At 45.6% G+C, this 13,877-nt stretch overlaps 1 non-coding gene across 1 annotated transcript; it reads left to right on the top strand.

The window, feature by feature from the left end:
• The first annotated feature begins 7,440 nt into the window (after positions 1 to 7,440).
• Positions 7,441 to 7,512, top strand: Trnaq-cug (transfer RNA glutamine (anticodon CUG)). Its single transcript has one exon. It is a non-coding gene; the product is annotated as a tRNA-Gln (tRNA).
• The last annotated feature ends 6,365 nt before the right edge of the window (positions 7,513 to 13,877 follow it).

Below are 13,877 nucleotides of genomic sequence, written 5' to 3' on the forward strand. Positions count from 1 at the left end.
CCCTCTAGCCCACCACCCACTAGAGATAGTGGAAAAGAAAGGTTATTGGGACATGGGGGAAGTGGACCTTTTAAGAAATAGTTCTTTGGGGGCGATTCCAATCTTTGATGTTCTGTTTAGTCCATTAGCAAACACCAAACATGAATCAGCAGCTGCAGCCCAGTCCACTCAGCAGATATCACACATGAATCACCAACAGTAGTTCAGTCCAGAAGAAACTGAGCCCCACCAGTCGGCTGAGTCTGGAAGCTGCAGAAATCTCACAAGAAGTTCTTTGGTGAACTCTTTGTGAAGCCCCCACAATTGAGCTCAGTAATGCAATGCAGAATGAACCAATACATGCATGTAGTCAGCAAAGACCAGCAAGGTGGAGCAAAGAAAACCAATGCTCGAGCTCCCACTCTCTGTGGGTTGTGTTTATATTCTTTCTAAACATCATGCATCCTTTCACTTGTGTCTGCTTCAGCAAAATATTCTTTTACCTGTCTGCCTCAGCAAAACATCATTACAACCCAAGTCTCCAGAAATTTCCACTGGGAAAGGGGTGTCTGTGCATTATCCTCAAACTGAGTCCCCCTACATTGAGTCAACTAAGGTCAGCTTTCTTAGGGAGACAATGACATGGGAGTGAAGAGAATGAGGGAGGAGCAGCGCATGGCCAGGTATGGAAGGCAAACCTACACTAATGAGTGTAGAAACCTACACTAAGAGTGAACTCAGTTAACCACATAACAGTCCATTCCAGAGATGGCCTACAGACTAGACAGCAGGGAGTCTTGCTTGTGAAAGAATGATCCTAATGTCGTATATCCTGGTATATAGAAATGACTTTAGGTGGTGCCAAAATTCTGTGAGGGCCAAACTTGTGATGCCATGTGCTTTCTACATTGTCTTTGACCTTTGTGGCTTTCTTTTGTTGTATCCCTTCTGTCCCCACCCCACCTTTGGTTCTGTGGCTCAAAGGTATCATTAGTCCTTTTTTTTCCAGAGGTGTTCTTTCTTAGTGCTATTCTGGACCAGGGAGATGGTTCTGCAGGTATGGGTGCTTGCCACCAAGCTTGGTGACCTGAATTTGGTCCTCAGACTCTACATGGTGGGAGGGAAGAATGAACTCCTGCAAGTTGTTTTCTGATCTCAAAATATTATTTTGATCTCAGCATACTTTTTTGGCAGTTCTGAATCTCTCATGAAGGTCTGTGTGAATGTAACATGGATTTTTGTTTCTATTTCTGAAAAAAAAAAAAAAATGGGATTTGAGAGGTTGCCTTGAACCTGTCCGTCACTTTGAGTAGTGTTGGTCACTTGCTGGTAGTGTTGGTGACAAGGTGACAACACATCATGTTCATCAGCATAGGGTGACCTCGCATTTCTTCCATGTCTCCCAGCATCATTTTTTAGGTTCTGTGTTATAGATCTTTGGAGTCTTTTAATTCATATTTTATTTATTTCATGCTATCGTAAGTGGACTTATTAATTTTATATAGTAAAATATGTATAAAATTTTTATATAGTAAAAACGGTATAAAACTGGGTTTTTTTTTTGGTTTGATGATTTTTCTGTCTTGTCATTTTATTGAATTCTTTTGTGCATGTATGTAATCCTTAAGATTTTCTGTATTTTACATTACATCATCTATGAACAGGCAATTTCACTTCTTTTCCAGTTTCTCTTTGATTCACTCCTTCTTTCCCTTCCCTGTCTCCCTGTCTTCTCCTTAAAAAAAAATATGTGTACACACACATGCACACACACACACACAAACAAACACACACATTTTGTATGAGGCTGAAAGACATCTAAGGAATATTTTATTGTTGTACACAGGGTGAAATAGTATATATGGTGGTAATCAAGGAATGTAATCAAGGAAATCAATAAAATAACTTTCAAGGAGTATTTGCTAAATTCATCTTTTTGCTTCAACTTGGCTCCAATAGGTTTGGTGAGAAACACCTAAGGAATGCCAGTAGAAATTAGTTCTTAGTGTAGGAGGTTGGTGCTCTTCTGCTTACATTCAAATGCTAGATTTCATACCTCAAGAACCGATTTCTCTCAGTATATCAGCTTTTGTTGTGTAAATCGTGCCCCCCAAGTTATCCATGATTGGCTAATAAAGATGCCTACAGCCTATAGCTGGTCAGAACAGAAGTAGGTAGGGCTTTAGTTCCCTTGCTTGGAGTCTCAGGCAGAGACCACAAAGAGAGAAGAAAAAGTTGGAAGAAGTAAGAAGGGACCATTGGGTAGGTAGATCATGAGTGCATGGCCATGAGGACTGGCCAGTTGGAGTAGGAACGGCCCAGGCAGAATCTGACAAGTGATATCTCAGGGTTACTGACAGGGAAGCAGACAAAATAGCATAGAGGCCTGATACCTGCCCAGCTCTAGTTCTGTAAGGCTTATTATAAGTATAAAGGGTTTGGGAATTGAATGACCTAAGGTGGGGTAGAAACCCCCAATTAATATTTACCACAACAAATTAGTAATGACCTTTCATTTTGTAGAGTGAAAAATTATAAAGATGATTTTATAAAATATATACAAGCTTTTTCTTTACCCCTAGACCTGAGCAAAAAGAATGCAGGTTCCAGAAAGCAGAACTGAATGTAAGATTTCAGACCTTCACTGCCCCGGGATACATTAACATTCCTCAAGCCTCAGGGAAGAAAACCCACCTGTGGGTGGGGAAGGCCCAAAGCAGGACCCCTCCCCCCCTTGAGGTCTTCCAGTGTTACAGCCTGCTGATGTTCAAAATTTGTAAAGCAACCAATCATGTGTAACTGTGTGAAAATTCTTCCCTTTCCCCACCCTGTGCTATAAAAAAGCCCCTCAGCTTGCTGGCCTTTTGTCAAACTCTACTCCTGCGTGGGTGAGCAGTTTGACCGTTGGCTGCCAGCTCTCTTCCCTAATAAATTTCTGCTGATTACATCCAGGTACGGTGTCTTGCGAGTTTGTGGGTGGCTGTGACTTCCCGAGACTTGAGTAAAGGTCTCCTGAGTTTGGGGGTCTTCTACTTAAGTAGTTACTGAAGTCTAGAAGCGTGCTTACAGAATAGAGGCTTTAAAGAGACTGGGTGTGTTGTAGAAGGAAGGAGAGGTTGGGACAATACTCATCTTAGTGTCTGATATAGCAATCAATAACATTTATACTCTAATCATTATGGTACTGGATGCAGCTCTAAGAGCTAATCTTACACTAATATTATATACAATGGGTTTCTTTTAATGTAAAAGGTGGGAGTTTTGGTTTTGGTTTAGGTTTTATATGGAACACTGCTTCTATATCATCCGCACTCTCCATCCACCCCTGGCTGCTTTTCAAATTTCATGACCTCTTACTTTATTATTGTTACAAGTATGTACATGTAACACACACACACACACACACACACATTCTACTGAGCCAAGTTATCTTTTTTTCTATCTTTGTGCTAGGGACAACCACTTGGAATTGGACCACCCATGTGGAAACTCATGCCTGGAAGAAACTGACCTTCCCTCTCTCAGCTGCCACTGACTACCCGTAGCTTCTCATCTAGGGGTGAGACCATGTGGATCTGTGTTGGCATGTCAACTGGTGTCATTATGTTGGCTCTTGTTCTGACAACCATATCGATAGTCCTGGGTACATTTTCTCTGTCATGTCCAGGGGATGCTATCTAATGGTAGACACCCTGGGCCTCTGTTTCTTACAACCAATTGTTCTGCTCCCTGTTCTGTGATCTCCATTGAGCCTTAAATGTAGGGGTGGTGCTGCAGCTGTCACCAGAGGACACCACTGTCCCTTTCTCTCTTCATTTTCACCAACTGTATATCTCTGTAATTGTCTCCATCTTTTGCAAAAAGAAGCTTGTTTGAAGGGAGTGTGTGAAAGCTATGCTTACCTGTGGGTATAAGGACAGGTAATTTAGAAAACAGTAACATTACATTAGTTTAAGAAACTGGCAGTAGTGGGTCCTCTGTGGTCCATGACCTTTCCAGGCATGAGTAGCTAGCTAGATTTATAATACGAGGTATGAATACCCTCCTGATGATTGGGTCACATGTCCAATCAGACAGCTGTTAGTTAGCCCTAGATAAAAGGGCCACTTCTGCATCACTGTGGACATCTTGACAGGCCAGTCAGACATTTCTCTCTATAGCTTTCCCCTTTAATATTTCAGACTGAGTCTCTTAGTGAACCTGGAGCTCACCCGTGGCAAAAGACTAGATGGCCAACAAACCCCAGTGGTCATCCTGTCTGCCTCCCCAGGGATAGAACCCTGGAAGGGAACACACTGTCATGACAGGGTTGTTTTTTTTTGTTTGTTTGTTTGTTTGTTTGTTTGTTTTTGCTAGGGATCCAAACTTGGGACTTCAATGTACTTCAGAAGCCCTTTACCAACTGGGGTTCTCTTTCCAGCCCTGGGTCATGCTTTAAAATAATATTTTTACTCTATAGAATTTCACACATGAGTATGACATATTTTGATCATATTCATCCCCAGTGCTCCCAGATCCATCCCCAACTCCTCACTCTCTCCCAACTTGTCTGTTTTCTTTACTCTCATGGCATTTAATTTGTGCCGCCTGTATACCTGTGGGTATTTGGACCATTCAAATGAGTGTGGTAGATCTCCAGGAACCATACCCTTAAAATTGGGCTCCCAACTGCCAGTTGCTTCTCAGCCAGGGGTGGGGACTCATAAGGCTGTCCCATTTCATTCCGGAATGCTGCCTGCCTTGATCTGTTGCTGGCAAATACAGCTGTCATGAGCTCATGGGTTCTGTCATGTCTGGAAGACACTTTTGGTCTGGTCCTCCCTGTCCATTGGCTCTTATGATCTTCCTGCCTCCCTTCCTCAATGGTCCCAAGTTTTGGGGGCAGCTAAGTCATCATAGATGTGGGAAATCAGCTCCAATCATGACATCAGTAACTCAAGCCCCGTTTCTCAAATAGAAGAAGACAGTGGCTTTGAGAGGTGGGTAGAAGAAGGCTGGGGGGGGGGGGGTTCCTATAGAGGCTCTTTAGCCACGTGGCTAAACCATCTTTTGATGCTCCAACTGGCCACATGAAGTTAAAGGTGTGCTCCCCGTGTCTTCCCAGCAATCTGTCACATATTCAGGATTTTCTCCTTGGAGAAACTCTTCTTCCCAGATGAAATTATTTCCATATTTGTGAACAATTAAGCCACCTTTGTTATATTTTCTTATTTTCTTTCTTTCTCTTTTAAAATACAACACGTAAATCTATTCGCTTTGTTAAGTCACTCATATAATAAAATAATACTTTGAGAAAAATTGAATTTGCCGGGCAGTGGTGGCTCACGCCTTTAATCCCAGCACTTGGGAGGCAGAGGCAGGCAGATTTCTGAGTTCGAGGCCAGCCTGGTCTACAGGGTGAGTTGAGTTCCAGGACAGCCAGGGCTACACAGAGAAACCCTGTCTTGGAAAGCCAAAGAGAGAGGGAGAGGGAGAGGGAGGGGGAGAGGGAGAGGGAGAGGGAGGGAAAGAGAGAAGAGAGAGAGAGAGAGAGAGAGAGAGAGAGAGAGAGAGAGAGAGAGAGCACGATATTGAATTCTACTCCTTTATACTTCCCCAGGTCAACCACTGTTGACCAGATAAAAACTGTAGCTGTGATTCCCTGTTGTTCCTGTTTTTTGAGAGAGAGAAAGAGAGAGAGAGAGAGAGAGAGAGAGAGAGAGAGAGAGAGAGAGAGAGAGAAAGAGAAGCAATTTAAGCATGGAAGGTTTTCTTTGGTCTAGTGGTCTCAGAGGTTCCAGCCCCATGGTTAGCTGGCACCTTGCTTTCAACCCGAGGTGAGGCAGGATCATTCCAGCAGTCAGTGCATGATGGAGCAGGGAGCACATGGCCCTGTGGAGATGCTCAGTCTATGGCCATCAGGAGGCAGAGAGCTGAGGGAAGGGGGAGGGGAGGGAGAGGGAGAGAGAGGTGGGAGAGAGTCTTCACAAGGCATACCATTCAAATTTGCCCCTCACTGACCCATTTTCTCCCACCAGGCTTCATTTCTTAATACTCCCTTGAAGAAATTCATATCCTCAGGATCCCTAGGGTCCCAAGTCCACCCCTCAAAAGTGCTAGAGCCCAGGTTTCCCGTGAGCCTTAGGAGAATCGAGGGGTAGATTTATAGTCCAAACCTTAGCACCTATTGAAATTGACTAATATAACTCAGTCTAAGAGGAAAATCGATAGCCTCAGTGTCTACTCCCACACAGACTCTAAAACTCTGTCCTCTATTCAAGAATTAGGCAGAGGCAGGAAGTTCAAGGCCAGCGTGGTCTACAAGTTCCAAAACGGCCCTGGCTGTTACAGAGAGACGCTGTTTCGGGGGAAAAAAAGAGTTAGTAGTGCCCAGATGTTGGCCGTGCACAGGTCTGGGTGGGAGAGACTGTGCCATCGGGTGTTTACAGGTCTGGTGGCAGCAGTTTGAGGGTCTGTGACCTCTAGGACTGTATTTGGAAAACTACCCACATTCTGAATACTAAAATGTAGATGCTTTCTCTACTACCACCTGGTGCCAGGAAGGAAGCGCATGTGCCCCTCCTACATCGGTCTTAGGTGTAGTTTGCTGACCTTTTCATTTTAAAGTGGGAAGTATCACCCAGTTTTCTCCCCATCTTAATGGCATCACAGGCCCCACTGGCCCCGCTCTGTACATGTGCTCATGTAGCCACCAGGGGGCGCTGAGAGGAACTGCCACCAGTTTGAAAGGCACACTGCTCAAGCACAACTCTGCAGTTCTAGGCGATTTGGCGAAGTGTCACCGAGTCCCCAGCTCTGACTCTGTCCCGTACTCACCTAAGGCCAGTGCTGCCCTGGCCCCAGGGATGCCCAGATCGTTTCGCTCTGTCTATTGAACAAACCCTACGGTGTTCTGACCAGAGATGCAATGATGCTTCTCCAGTGGGTGCCCCGCCTTTCTTTCTTTCTAAGGTTACAACTTCCCAATGATTTGTGGCCTGGGCTGCGCGAGGGTTGGGGAGCACGAAAGACAGGGACAAGGACTGAAGAAGCAGAAAAGAGGTGGGGGCTGGAAGAGAAATTAGGGGGTCGGGAAATAAGTCATTGGAGCTTTCTGGACAATATGGGGCGGGGGACTACAAACAAAACAAAACCTTTTTCAGGGGTGGACCCGGGAGCTCCTGCTCAAGGGATTGTTTGTCAGAACTAGAGACCAGCAATACAGGAACAAAAGGCCGTGAACTTCCCTGATCTCAAAGTGTTAAATCCACTTTCTCATTCTCTGAGAGCTTCTTACCCTGTCACATCCCACTCGCCAAGAGCGGAACAGAACGAACGTGAGTGCGTGCGATCCTTCCGGTTGTGAATTAGGGTGCTCATCCTGACTGTAGGAAAAGTGCTTGAGGAAAAAATCGTGGGGTGCTATGGAGGCTGAGAATGGATTTGGTCACCTATTGTGAGTCAGAGCATCTCTACATATATGGTTCCATGGTGTAATGGTTAGCACTCTGGACTCTGAATCCAGCGATCCGAGTTCAAATCTCGGTGGGACCTTTCTCTTTAGTCTACACAGGATCCATTTTCATTCTGCTCATAACCCCGGCTTAGCACAGGAAGGAAAGGGGAGCAGGCTCTGGGCATCACTCCTGCTCTAGGTCACGTGCAAGTCGCATTTGGGTCCTATCTCTCAGCTCAGATACAACAATCCACATCGTAGCTGCTCGAACTCGACACCACAGTAGGATAGCTAGTCCTCTGCGACCAGATTGGCCCGGGTCTCGCCGTATCGCGACTCCGCGACCCTCAGGTCTGCCATGTTTTCAGGTGAGCTGGGGCCGAAAGGGCTCCCATCCCTCCTGGCTGCCGGCACACCCGCGGCTCTCTCTCCTGTTCTTGCACTGGATGAAGGGAATTTAAAGGAGCTAGCCCTTAGCTCCGGTCTTGGGTTTGAGCAGTTTCAGTGCATTTCAGTTCATTGAACTTCTGAGATTCTTTTGAAACCAGCAGAGGCCGCTGTTGTCTCCTAAATTGAGACAAAAAGAGCTGAGCTTGGATCGCAGCGCCCCAGGTGGCTCCTCCCTGCGCCACCAGTCTGAAATCAGTAACAGCAGCTTCTGCCAGAACTCTGCCCCAGGAAAATTCATTCCGAGAAGGCCGTGGGAATGTTAAAGGAAGATTTAAATAGCCGTCAGCTGTAGGCGCCTGGAGAAATTTAAGTAATCGATTTCCTGTGGTTGGAATTTGGGGTAGTTACGAAGTACTGAAAAGTATAACTGCTGTTATAGAGAGTTCAGTCAGAGGATCAGAAAAGAAATGGGAGGTCCCAACAAGGTGGTTGAGAGAGCTGGGGGAGATGTTTAAAAAGTCCCAATACTTCGGCCAAGAGAGCAGAAGACTGAGTCCTCTCCCCCAGGTAACCTGGAGCGCAAGAATGGATAGGTCTCCTTACCGCAAGTAAACCCTATTCCCCTATATAATCTGACCCAGGGCCCAGAGTCTGTGAAGATCCGAAGTAATGATACAGGCCAGGTCCTCCTGAGACAAAAAGAGAGAAACTTCGAGAAGATTCCGGAGGCCCCTTACTTGCCCCATCTCTGCATGAGATAGCTTAGGACACTGGTAGAAAAAATGTAGCCAATAGTTACGAAAGATTTTGCATAATCCTCATTACAGGGTTTGGGGAACAGCCTGCTCCAGGACAGACATTTTGAGGGTGTTCTAGTTTGCTTTTCTGTTGCTGGGATAAAACCGTTCTAAATAAAAGCAACTAGGGGGAGGAAACGGTTTATTTTGTTTCATTGATCATGGAGGGAAGTCAAGATGGAAACTTGAGGCAGGAACTTGAAGTAGAAACTGTGGAGAACAGCTTACTTGCTGGCTTGCTCTTGGGCTCTTATTCTGCCCAGGCATACCTGCCTAAGGTATGAGCCATCATCCACTGTGGGCGGGGCCCTCCTACATCAACTGGCAATCAAGAAAATGATTCACAGACACGCTCACAGGACAATCCAATCTAGGCAACTTCCCAAATGGGGTGGGGGTGGGGCGGGGTAACCTCTGTCCTCCTTGACACATTGTCAAATTGACTACCAAGATTAGCCATCACTGGAAGACACTTGAAATAAACGTGCTGGAGTCTGGGACAAGAGAGCCCTTTTCACTCCCATGGTCCCATTCAACAAGTATAAACAACACAGTCGCTTCACCAGTATAGTGTGTACTATAACACACGCCTGCTATGGTCTGCAAAGATGTCCTGGCCAGCAACTTTCTCCATGGATCGCTCCTAACTGAGAATCGTATTTCTGTGACTCCCGACTCCTGAGGAACAAGAACTTGGGTATGCAGTTGTGGGTCACAAATAGGAGAGAGGAGCAGCAAGGACACCGGGACCACATGGGCTCCGGATCTGGGAAACTTCTTTACCTCCTGAACCACGGGACTCTGAAGGGAAACAATGAGCATGCCTTCAAGTCCAGTCCAGGCTTCACAATAAAAGACAGCAGCTTCAGTTTCCACTAAAAGAAAAGGTCCTACTGAAATTTGAACATGGATCGCTGGATCCAGAGTCTAACATTTACACCATTACACCAAGGAATCACAGTCGCAAGTAGCTTCTGATTGGCTGTAGGTATGCAAATCTACCCCTCACCCCACCTCACCCCCGCCCTTAGGAATTTCCTCCCCAAGCACTTAGCCTGGTCCAACTGGATCCAAGCGCTACAGAGACACAATAGTTGTCAGCCATCCCGCTCTTGCGATCAGCATTCCTTCTAGGCTCCGCCCCACAGTTACCTGGCAATGGCCAGGTATGCCTGACTCAGAACAAAAGGGGCTGTTTGCCTCCTCATTCTCCACTCTCTTACCCTTACTCTCTTCCTTCTCTGTCCCTTCTCTCCCTATTCCCCTTCCCTCTTTCTCTCCCACTGTCTCTACTTCCTCAACTCTCCTCCCCATGGCCTAAATAAACTCACCGCAGGGGGAAGTGATGCCCCAGCATGGGCCCGCAGGGGCACCCCCTTCCACCTCACCATACCACGCCTCTACCAAACATATTCCTGGTTCTTCCTGGTTCTTCCTTCTTTTCTTTCTCTTTCTTTCTTTCTTTCTTTCTTTCTTTCTTTCTTTCTTTCTTTCTTTCTTTCTTTCTTTCTTTCTATTGTTGTGTTTTAAAACGCAACACTCGCTGCCTGTTCTTTAAGTTTGCCTCTCCGCCCCCCGAATGAGAACAAATACTTTTTGGGGACTGGACACAAAGAAGAGTGTTTTAGGACGTTAGCAAGGCTCCAACCTGTTCATATTGCTGGAGCTTTCTGATGTAAAATTCCTGCCCCAAGCATCCCTTGCTTTTTCTTTGTAGTTGTCCACTTCCCAACCCTCAAATGGCCGCTGATAATTTTCGGAGCAGGACTTGGACTTTACAGGATTCCAGTCTCCCCATCCTCCCCACCTCATTTCCGGTCTTTTATTTCCGCTTCCACGTTCCCCACAGCTTCGGGTCCATCCCCTGTCCTCCTGTTCTTTTTCTCCGAGAGACCCTGTGGTGAGGTGGGGGAAAGGGCTACAGGAGAAGATGGGGAAGAATGTGTGTTCTCTTTGCCCTACCTTTCAGGTCAACCCCAAACAGGCAATGTGCTGTCATGAAAGGCGAAATCAACTCTTAAAATTTTAGGAATTTCACAACCACAGAAAACTCCTTGCCCTGCCGAGTTCTCGGGAAAGAGTATGGGCGCCTACTGTCGAACAATTGGGGACAGCGCACAAAATGTGGCTTCACCTGGGCAGGTTCCCATGGAAGCCCGCCTAGGGACATATCCAAAGAAAAAGGCCTGGTCGCCCTTATTAGAGATGAAGGTAGGAGGAGGTGTAGGCACTCAGCTAGCTATAGTCTCTTATCCTGCCTCCTGGGGCCTGCAGCCTTCATGCTGCTGACCCCTGGGGGTGCGACGGTGTGGGGACGGCAGTGGGTGTGGGTGTGTATACAGTCGGTAGTGGTCACAGCTCCTACACATCACACTGTGTCCTTGGCATGCCACCCATGACATTCAGAGTGGTGGTCAGGAGCAGGGCATTGGACCTAAGGAAAGAGTAGTGCTCTTTACACACTTGCTGCCTTCCCTGTCGCCCCACCCCCAACACAGACACACACACAGACACACACACACACTATTGCCCTCCTATTTCCTTTTCTCTCTCTTCTCCATTCAGAACCACTCTTCCTTCCACCTGCTGTCTCCTCTAACTTTCTTGCTTCCCATCCACCCGGCACTCCCGGGCTAAGGACACAGACGAGGTGGTAGGCACCTTCCCATTTTAGACAGCATCCTCTAGATTTCCCAGGAAAATTCGGTTCAACCGCTGGTAAGAAGGTTTTAAAGAATACATTCTTGTGAAAACTTTCACATCCTCTAATTTGGAGATTCTTAAGAATTAAAACTTGGAAAGACTAAAGTGGGAATCTGTTATTTTAATATTTATTATTTACATCTATGTGCAAGATGGTGTCAGGTCCCCTGGTGATAGAGTTACCTGCAGTTGTGAGCCCTCTTACATGGATGCTGGGAACTGAACTCTGGTCCTTGACAAGAGCAGCAAACACTCTTAGTGGCTGAGACATCTCTTTAGCTCCTTTAGCGGCATTTTTGATCTCCCAGGACCTCGGTCATAGAACACTTGCTGGATGTTAGGTGCTGGATCCAAGTTGAGGAACACATTGAGCTGTCTCTCCCCAATGCAAAGAATCCTTATTTTCTCCCCTAAGATTCTCCAGTTCCATCTAATCACGATATCATTTCAAAGTAGGTGGCAGATACAGCACCAGATCAGAAGTCCAAAATCTCATCAAAGCCATCTGTATCAGGTATGAATGAGTTTTTCTGAGGGTATGTTATAGTTCTGTCCTGGAGAGGGACTACTTTTCTTGACTACAGGCTCTCTCCTTTCTTCTGACTTTTTCTTTTCTTTCTTTCTTCTTTCTGTCTTTCTGTCTGTCTCTTTCTCTCTCTCTTTCTCTTTCTTTCTTTCTTTCTTTCTTTCTTTCTTTCTTTCTTTCTTTCAACTCTGTTAAGTCCAGTGTGATCCCAGCCTCACTGTGCCGTCAAGGATGGCCTTAAACTTTTACTTTAAGATCCATTTGTTATGATTTTGTGTGTATTTTCAAAGTTTAGATCAAATAAGTTATAAAAAATTAGATAATTTTTAATACCTGCAGTGAAAGCAAGACCAGAGGATGGTGACAGGTATGTGGATATAGCTAAACTCTTGGCTCTGTGACAGGCAAATGATTGACAAGGAGTGCCCTTTGTCCTGGTGGAAATAAAGCAAGGCCTGTTCTGCTGATCTTTGTCCTATCCACACTCTCTAAATTAATGAAGCTCGGCGGGTGCAGGTGCTGAGCTCTTGGGGTGTAAAGAATTCACCAGTCCACACTGAAAGGACCTTAAAGTTCTAAATCCTGCAGATGAGACATTAACAGCAGGCCCAACCAGTAATGGGAGGATGGGGATGAAGGCTGGAGACAGTGCTGGACTCTAGATCCTGGAATTTGGGGACAAGAATCTGGAAGAATCTCTCAAGACAGTACCCCACAGTTGAAGGTTGCCAAGCGCTGAGTTGTATTCACAGATCATCTTCAGACAGCCACACAGAGAGGAGCTAGAAAAGCACGAAGGATACAAAATCGGGTGGTGTGAAGGCTGTTCCTGGTTGTCAGCTTCACTAGATCTGGAATGAACTAAAATCCAAGTGGCCAGGTACACGTGTGAGGGATTTTTTTTCTCTTTGTTTCTTTTTGTTTTTTGTTTTGTTTTTTTGTTTGTTTTTAGAGACAGGATTTCTCTGTGTAGCCCTGGCTGTCCTGGAACTCTGCAGACCAGGCTGGCCTCGAACTCAGAAATTCGCCTGCCTCCGGTTCCCAAGTGCTGGGATTAAAGGCATGAGCCACCACTGCCTGGCCCGGATTTTTTTGTTGTTGTTGTTCTTAATTAAATCATTTGAAGTGGGAAGACCTACTTTCAATCTGGATTTTTTTGAAGAGGGAAGATCCACCTTTAATCTGCACCACACCTTCTGGTGGCAGCTCATATAAAGAACATGTCACTTTCCCATTAAACTTCTCTAGAAAACTCCCGCAGTGGCAAACCCAGAAGTGTGTCTTCTAGGTGGTTCCAAATCTAGTCAAGTAAACAGTGAAGATTAACGACTGGAAAGGCTGAGGCACTCAGCCTCCACTACAGGTTCTTAGTCCCTCGGGCCTGAGCTATGGTTACTGTTTTAATGTACGCCAAAATAATAAACTATATGTGTATATTATGTATTCATCCTATAGGTCCTGTTTCTCGAGAGAACCTTGACTAATGCAGGGGTAGTATTCAAAGAAGAAAACCTGTAGAGTACAAGAACTCTTGCAGTCCACTACTGGCCTCCCGGACCCCACCCTATGTAGTACAATTAACAATCAAAATTATTGTACAATGCCAAGAACTTACTTTTGAAGACTTAAGGAGATATTCTCATAGTGGAACTGTCAATGTTTTTGTTTTGTTTTTATTTTATTTTTTTTTAAGTAACTTTTATTGGCCTGATGATGTAATGTCATCTGGGGGCTTTCCGCCTCCTTCTGCTAACCTAGGCCTAGTCCTGGAGGCTTTTAGCCTCTGTACAATCTAGTCTAGGCCTAGAATTGGTCTAGCCTCTGAGACTTACTGCTGAATAAGTTCACCGCTTCTTAACTCTGAGTTCTGTCTGGCTGATCTTCAACTCAGCTGATCTGGCTCAGACTCTGGCCAAGCTGACTGACTCAATCTAGTTTTCTCTCTGCCTCTTTTCTAATCTTCTGGCTCCTCATTCTCTCACTTGTTCAGTCTTTACCTGCGTCTAGCTTGTTCTCTCTTCAGTCTGTCTCTGTAAAACTCTCCTGG

The sequence above is a fragment of the Arvicanthis niloticus genome, chromosome 4 (assembly GCF_011762505.2).
Source record: "Arvicanthis niloticus isolate mArvNil1 chromosome 4, mArvNil1.pat.X, whole genome shotgun sequence".
NCBI lineage: Eukaryota > Metazoa > Chordata > Mammalia > Rodentia > Muridae > Arvicanthis > Arvicanthis niloticus.